We start from the raw sequence: 9,188 nt of genomic DNA, 5'->3' as shown, positions 1-9,188 counted from the left end.
CAAGTTCCACCTGCTGATGCGGTGAAATGCGGGGTTTCTAGCGAGCGGTCAGAAGCCGGAAGCCACTGCAAAATGCAAAAGCAATGAGAGGAGTCACAAACCGAGGAGGAGCCGGTGACCTTTCGGGGAACTTTCAACCATAGAAATCCCACGGAAACAAACACTTTGGTCACTTTTCAGATTCGGTCCGTTTCCTCCCTCCTCGGTGGAGGGGAGTTATTTTTATCGCCATTGATAGGGAAGCCCCGCCGGCTCCTTCAAGTCCGACTCCCCAGGAAACATCTCGCAGGAAGAGGAGAGAAAGGGCTCCTCCCTGTGGTAAGTACAGTTGTCCATCCCAATGAGACGGCAAAACGCTCCCCCATAGCAACCATCCTACGTAGCAACAGTCTCTTTGAATAAAGATAGCCTTGGATTCCATTCAGATGGAATCTTGTACCTTCGCTCCTTAGAAGCGGCATGAAGAGCGACACGTCTCGTTTCGCAAAGACACTAAAAATGTTTTGTTTTCTTTCCCCGGATTTTCATATTCTATATCCGAATGACACGAGCGAGCTCGCGTTGCTAAACGATCAGAGTGCCAGACTTGCTCCGGCGACCGGCTGCGAGGAAAACTGACAAACAAAAAAGGGGGGGAATCTACTCAGGAGACAGAAACGGCGTTCAAAGACTTAAGGCTTCGCATTTGAATAACAACACCTCTCGGTCCCCTCTGGTCGTATCATCTCCAACGAGAACTCGTCGCTCTATTTGAACTTTTCCCCAGTCATTTCCGCACTTTGATGAATCATTCAGATCGTTCATTTCCAAACTGGAGATGAGACCAGACAGGACAGAAACTTGTTTCATATCGCGCTCGCTGCAGCCCGAGCCCAAGTCCAATTCCAGTCTTACAGAGCCGAGCTTTGATCAGCGTCTGCATCGGAGCCGGGATGTCACCGCCGAGTGTCGATCACTCCTACACAGCCTCCGCAGGAACAATCCGGCTCAAACTGGGATCGGGAAGCGCCCGCGGAGACTCGGTTTGACTGAGACTAAACTGCCGCGCCAAACTTGCACTTAATTGTTTTGTACATTGAAATGTCTCTGTTTCTGTACTTGTTTATTTTTGCTAATTTAGCTCTTATCTGGCTTGTTAGTCGTCCTTCCATTTCAGAACAATTTCAAAATCTTTGAGGAAACAAAATGCCGTTTGCAAATTGGGGGGGGGGGGGAATTAGTAGATTATCAGCGTGAAATGATTAAGCGGCGTTGAGAAATACACCCACGCAAGTTAGTATTCAAAAAAAAAAATAGCAACAAAACCTTTTTAAAAAAAACAAGGGTTTCCGTGTCACTTTTGAATGCAGCATCTGCTTCGATTAGAACTGTGCTTCAATATCAATGCATATTTAGAAACAAAAATATATATACATATTTTCATCTAAATCTATGTATATGGTGATAAATAAATACATTTAAAAAATATATATATATATATGTAAGAATAAGAATAAGAACAACTTTATTTATCCCGAAGGAAATTGTTGTGCCAGAGTTTCAAGTAAAACATAACAATAATAAATAATAGTAGGATATATAGGGTAGGATAGATATAAATATATAAAGCGACAAATGCAAAACGCATTCACAAATAGTGACTGAGTTAAAACAAAAGGAAAGGAAAATGTGGAAAAACTTGTATAATATTGTAAGCAGGTGAAGAGATTTAGAAACGCTCAATGAAATAAACTCAGTCAGCATCCAGTCTTCCTGCAATATATTCCATGTAGAAGGTGCAGAATGGACAAAAGCCATTTTACCCAGGTTAGTACGGGCACATGGGACAGGAAGCGACGAATTATCTCGAGAGCGGAAAGAGTAAGGATCAGCACTTCTCTTCCCGATGAAGGCACAAATGCAGGTGGGCGGTAATCCAAGAATTGCCTTAGAAATGAGGCCAGTCCACCTGAGAGAAGAAGTTGCAGTGGTGTGTTACAATTAGCAACGTAACCTCGGGGAGGTAAACAACGTCAACCAATTCAAAACATCGAGATCTCCGTGATCCAACACAGACAAAAAAAAAATCAAATAATTACACCGATGAATTCATGTCAAAATGAATCTCGTCTTGAATTTCTTTACTTGAAGACGTTCATCGGTAATTGGAACCTTTCAAATGAGGGGCGACACGTCTTCAAGTGAGGAAATTCAAGTCCAGCTGCCAAGACCAGAAGCTTTCGATAAGAATTCACCGTGACCTGGATGAACGAGAACCTCCGCAGACCATTTCACATAAATGTTTATTATGACAGTTTATTATGATGGTAACTTCATTCTAATTCAGCAGAAAACTGAGCGTCCCGTTGGCGGAATTGCTTTGGTGCCGTTCGACCTAACGGTCCGTCAGCGTTTAGGGGATTCACGCCACAAATAAACAGTTCCCAACCCAGAAGTCCTCCTTAATGGGGTAGATTCTCTCTCTCAAAAAAAAAAAAAAAGCTGAGGAGAGCTGGTCCACCTCAGCTTGCGGAGTCTCTGACAGGCACGGGAACTGTCCAAGCAGACCTTGAAGCAGGTTGCACCTGGGATTCCTGCCACCGAGGGCATTTACATTGAAAGGTGTCAGAAGGGAAGCCAGCAGCAATGTGAAGAATTGCTCTGACCCTGCATTTGATCCGTTGCTGGCAAGCGGCGGCTTCATAAACAACTTATTTTCCACAGGCTGTTTGGATGGTGATCCATCCCACCTTTCCGTGAGGGAGGGCCAGATTACATAAGCACTTCAGCCATGGTTGGGTACTTTATGCTTCTATTTTAATACAAGATGCAGTTATTGTTGCTCCTATTTTATCTATCTAAGGAATATCACCTGTTTGACATAATGATGGGTTAATAAAATGCACCGTAATGGCAAAAAGGAAGGAAAGAAGAAATGGACCAAAAAATAAGCTTTTTGTTCTCTGCTTGTGTTCTAAGATGAGTCCAGAATATGACCACCGTCATTCTTGAAATGCAGTTTTTTTTGTCCTTTAACTCGCGTGCGAATGTGAATATTTTGACGAGCAGTTGATGGAAGTCACTTTGTTTTAAGCAGAGGGAACGCTGAGACTTGTTGCTCCTGGGTTTATCGCTCTCGGCCATTATGTGTCTGTTCTGTCACCCTTTGATCCTCCCTGTTGCCGACCGTTCCCCCGACACGTCTGTCAGGAGCGGTTCACTGTTATGATCTGGTACTATTTAGAACATGCTGTGAATCACCGAGGCAAGGGTGTGGACGGAATACCAAAAACACCTGCGCAATCTAATGCAATCTCCTACAGCGGCTTTGCAACAAATGCCTGAAATCCTTTCCTGGATCACGTTCCATGTTTGGTGGCCCGCAGGGATTTCGGTCTTTCATTTTCAAGCCTGTATAGTTAACTGTCATTCCACTTGGGTGACTTCATAACGCAAATAAACCACCAACAGAAGAGATTTCTGATAAATAAAAAAAAAAAAAAATTCAAAATCAAGAATCTATCATTTTCTTTAGTATTGTGGTGGAATTTCCACGTTTCCTTGATTGCAATTTTACAAAACACTACCAGTTTAAATAAAACCCCAATCGTTTTCCCAGCAGGTGCCGAAGGGGCCACAAGGACCTCCGGGAACCGGAGGGTCTTCTCGGTCACATCGCGATGAAACGCTGAGACGAAACTCGAAGACACATGAACCGCAAATGTCTCCGCCGACAACGGTCAATAGAGGCGGGGATGGGCGTGCAGAACCGCAGACGCTGCTGCCACGAGGATACAAACGCAAGGAAAATGATGATGACGATGATGGGGACTATCAGATTGATTGAGGAAAAAGAAGCCGACTGCACAGAAACAATACTTAGTCCAGACCGCCGATCCCTCGCACAGGGTCATATCGGGCTCAGTCACTTAAACCACATATTCAGAGTTGTCAGGTTACCGACTGAGTGTTTTAGCCTGAAGATGGAATGGCAAGAACCAGAAAAGTCAGTCAAAAACGATCGGCAAAATAAGACAAACCGATGTCCAAAGACAAATAGCCGGTCAGAAAAAACACGGGACAATGCAGATACCATTAAATCTGAACTCTTGGACGGCACCCAAGCACTCACGCCGCGAGTTGGAGGAAAATCGTGTCATTATTAACCGTCGGCGTACGAAATCAACAAGCGGCGAGTTCAGAAAAAGGAGCCATGTTTAGAGAGTTTGAGGTTGCTCTCTTGCTTTATGTCTAATTCATAGTTGGATAACCTCGTAATTTCATCATACCGTTGTAAACAGAAATTGTAATGTAATAGTAGGCCTAATTGAGCTAATACCTCCCTGTGGTGATTGGATAATTGGGTGGGCCTGATCCGCCAGACCTCGACCGAAACATTCAATTACATGAATTGCAAATGAGAAAGGGGTAAGTTGCCACGGAAGAAAAGATGAAGCTAAACGGCAAAAAAACGAAAAACAACAGATGGTAAAAGAATCTGACAAGGGTCGCGAGGGGGGGGGAGGTTGAGCTAAACACTCAATAAAGCGGGGCTTTATTTGACTTCTTCTTGACTTTGGCTTTATCACCACCTGCAAGCAAATGCCGGGTGAGCAGAAGATGCAGGTCGACGATGTTTCTCCGAGTCTCTGCGGAATCGCAACACCCGGGTGGAGAGAAACCGTTTGCTGCAAACTACTGTTCAGTGAGTTCATGGATGCGAACAAAATGGCTCCTTAAGGGACGAGATTATATTTACATCCCGCAGAGACCTCGCTTTATCCTGCGGTAACTAAACAGACTTCTATCGAAAAATCACAAAGCATGAGGGGAAAAGGATGGATCTGGAGAAAAGGTAAAAGTCACTTCTAGTGATATAGTAATAATATCTGGAAATAAAGGAGGTTAGCAGTGAAATACTCGCCAATAATATTAAAAATTTTCCGAGCGATTGTCAAATAATAATGGGTGGGACTCTATTAAAGAAGAAATATCTCTTAATCGAAGAAAAAAGAAAAATCAGCCTTGGATTTTGTGTCTGATATCAGTTCTTAATCATGTCTAGGTGAAAGGTGTGTGACTTTAAATATCATTTCTGGAGTACAATATAGTCGACTGCTTGTCCAAAAGCTTAAAGTAGTTAAATATTACTCAAGGTCAGCGCATTGGCGAGTACTGAATGGAATCTACTTGGGTATTTTCCTTTTTATACTATTTGATATTTATGCTCCACTTCTTCCCCGAAGCAAATATCGCATATTTTGAACTCACATCGTGCCTATTAGTTTGCATAACGATTTTAAATTTCTTTTATCGGGTCATAAAGTATTACACGGCCGTGCACCAGCCGCCCTCTCTGAGCTGTTTTGGGTTTACGGTCCGGGGCGACCCTTCGGTTTCTCCCGCTCTTCTTCTCCTGGTTTGCAGCAACACAGATCGCTGCGGGTATTTGATTCCATTTACGTCTCCATTTAAGATTTTACCGTTGTCCTAGAATCCATTTTTTTTTTTTTTCTGGTGAATTCATATTTTTATCGACCATTTGACAGACGGTATTTTTTACGGTTCGAGTCTTTTTTTTTTTCTTTACTTTCTCATCATTTGTCATTGTTTTTTTTTTTTAAATTAACCTCAATCTCCCGGCATCTCTTTCTCTTTCTGTCTTGATCTAATCATTCATTCATCCGTTATTTATTCTGCTTATCCTGCACCCCAGGTCGCAGGGGGCTGGAGGCTATAACGGCAAAATTATTAAGGGGGGGCGCAACTTGTGCAATGATGACTGAGGTCACCCGTTGAATCCAGAATGCAACAGGTGACAAGAGCAGCTGTGACAACTTACGTTTGTCTTGTCAAAATAGCATAGCAGTTACAACTTGTCAATTTTTCTTCACTTCTGCGTCGACTGAAAGGAACTGCTTCTGACTTGCCATCTCGACATTGAATGTGACTAATTTGAAGTTATGCCCTTCCTTGTTACATACCGGTTACATAAGGTCAAAAGCGCATATCGACGGCTGGAATGCAAAACCTCCTATCTGAAAAAAACACTTTTTTCAGGAAATGAAAAAAAACTTTTATTTGATTAGTATGGTCTTTGATAAAGATATTCGAGCATATTCTATTGTTCACAGACTATTTTTCCATGATCTAATTTAAAAATATATAGCATGTATTTTTACCACTGACAATGCAGATAAGTGTCTTTTTCCTAATTTTTTCTGCATCATTTTGCACATAGGAGTTTTGTCATGTGACATTTATGTCAAAAGAAAGGGCGGGATTATCTTGCAGATAGACTGAAAATGTGGAGCCGTCCCATTTCTCACCATTCAATGCAAAAAATCCAAAATCAAAAAATTTGCAGATAGGAGGTTTTGCATTCCAGCCATCGATATGTGCAAAGTCTCCTGGAACCCATTAAGCAGGCGTCAAATGCAAGGACATCTAAAAAGGTCTGATTGTCTTAAAATAAATAAGTCAAATGCTTGCATTGACCATAAACTACATTTCCCATTAATTCTCGCCGACCCCGACAGTACGTCATTAATCTTTTAATGATTCTGTCTTTAATTTTTTTGCTGCTATACATTCTAATGTTTTTAATAAAAGGGACTATCAGACACACAGATATATCTTCCATTCTATTATTTCGGGGATGAAGTGGTTTGTTGCTGGTGATGATTGTGCGAGAAGTGTTAGAATAGAAAGATGTCATCATCAGACAGAAAGCTATTTCTCTATTTATTCTAGCTATTTTTCTCACTATATTTCCATCTTTTCATCGATTTATAAACAAGAATGCAGACGATTTATAGGGTAAAAAAAAAATAAGATGGGAAAATGTTACCCCTCAACCCCCCTTTGGAACGGAGAAAAGCAAAGTGATTGTTATCAATGAGCATACTGATATGATTTTCACTGGCAGGCGGTGAAGTGCTACATTTCTGTATTGGCTCAGCAATGAGGTTTATGAAAAGGGAGAAAAGTGCCAAGCGGTGATCTTCTTTGGCGCGGAAGGAAGAAAATCATGCCTAACCATTAGCAATGATCCAGAAAAAAAAAGTGTCTGCATGTGGTTCCGCATGTGTGTGTGTGTGTGTGTGGGATGTGCTATGCTGTAGGTCCCTGCTGGGTAATCCACTGTGTGAGATCTGAAGGCTCCCACTGCCGTCTCTATGACAGGATAAAAATCTTGTCAATGTATGTGAGGCTCAGGTTGCCAGAAAACAGAGACGAGGAGGCCAGAAAGGGAAGTTTATGCACTCAAACTCAAACAGACGCCTCTTTTAAAGATCATGTTGCGAATATGAACAACATGACCTCCCACTTCCCTGGAAACCGCATGAATCATATTTGATGATCAAAACCTGTTAAATGGGCGGCGCAGCAGTTTGCACTTTGGCTTCACATCAAGAAGGTCCCCGGTTGGATTCCGACAAAGAGGTTTTCCATGTTGTCGCCGTGTCTGCGAGGGTTTCCTTGCACAGTCAAAACATGCGGCCCAAACACGGGAATGAGCGAGTGAATGGTTGGATTCAGTAACTATGGCTTTCTCCTGCAGCACGGCGGAGAGGACAGTCCATGGGTTGGTCTGACGAGCCAACTCACTAGCCAAACGTGTAAAATCGCACAAGCTAGTGGTGGGCTACGGAGCGTAGAGGCGACTCCATCACCCCTTGGGAGTCGGGGTTGCTCTTGACTGTGTTTTAGGGTCTAGGGCAGGGGTCGGGAACCTTTTTTGACTGGGAGAGCCCCAAATCCAAATATTTCTAAATATATTTCATCGAGAGCCATATAGTATTTTTAACGTATAATAAATTAAATACGTCTTACTTTAACGCGACTTCTGGTGCCGCATGGATTCGTTCGAAGTGCCACGTTATATTTGACCGTTTCATTGATCCAATTTTATCATAGCATAATAGACGTTTGTTTGTTTGTTTAGAAGTTTATTAGGACTGTGTACAAATACATTAAGCACAGAGGCAGAGATGTTTGTACCAGATTATAGCTCATAGCTAATTTCCATCTGTAGTCCTGGACAATACAAATATAAAACTGTATAAAATAGACAATATATATAAAATATACATATAGGCAATAAAATGACTATACAATATATAAACAGGCAATAAAATATGTATTTTAAGTTGAAAGTGATATTGTTGTGATATTGTTACTTTGGTCATCTGATGGCAAAATACCGTATCGCAGAGTCCTCTGTCCACGCAGCCTGGAATGCACGGTTATCATCGTCTTTTTTTCTTTTCGCCATCTTTTCCGGGTTGACGTGGATAAACTAGTTGGCTACCTGATAAAATTGATCTCTTCACCTTTATAATGACCCGGACGTGCTCGGAAGCCAATGGTTCTCGACCCGACCAACGGGTGACCCGAGAAATTTATCTTCAAAACTAATTTCTGTTTTCTTTAAAATGACACAGGATTATGAAGAAATATCACAAACATTTTAAAATCAGTTCCAAACTGATTTGCCACTCAGATCCCCTTTAACGGGCCCCGTTGGGGGTTGGCGATGGTAGGAATAGTTATAATCTTGTAATCATCCCATTCTGACATGGGTGGAGCCTTATGGGATAATGCTACCGTCATTGCGTAGCACCAGAATGGCGCATGAGTAGGTCAGCAGGTTGATTCCTGCGCTGAGCGGGCCAGGTATAACCCAGTAAGGCCTGCGAGAAGGCCCCCAAGTGATAGTACGATGATGAACATGTTAAATGGCCTTCCAAATAAGTAAAGGACTGCAGGGCGGGTTCATTTTAAGATAAGAATTTACTTGTTGGTTGATAGTCTTTGGAAAAACAAATAAAAACAATGAGGTATGATATTCAATATGTGGGTTCTCAGGCATAAGATAATACTTTGTTGATATCCATGGGGTAAATTTGTTTGTCCCAGCAGCGAAACAGCAACAATGAATATGGCTATAAATATAAATAGAAGAGACAATTAAAAGGACAAAAACAGAATGAGGGCACGACATGTGTGTGTTAGTGAGGTAGTGGTAGCGCAGATGCACGAGTTGTGTGCCGTCACACTGCTGTTAGATCCACATCATGGTTAATTCTGGTCACAATCGTCTTCTCGTGGCCACTGGACTTGCTTTTCTTCCCTTGCGGACGTTTCAACTCTCATCCAAGAGGCTTCTTCAGTCGGAATAGACCGTGGGGATTTTCCGTAAATAC

Source organism: Fistularia commersonii, chromosome 12, assembly GCF_037954325.1.
Source record: "Fistularia commersonii isolate RoL2024-O1a breed Wild chromosome 12, RoL_Fcom_v1.0, whole genome shotgun sequence".
In the NCBI taxonomy this organism is placed as follows: domain Eukaryota; kingdom Metazoa; phylum Chordata; class Actinopteri; order Syngnathiformes; family Fistulariidae; genus Fistularia; species Fistularia commersonii.
Note: the sequence above shows the minus strand (reverse complement) of the source record.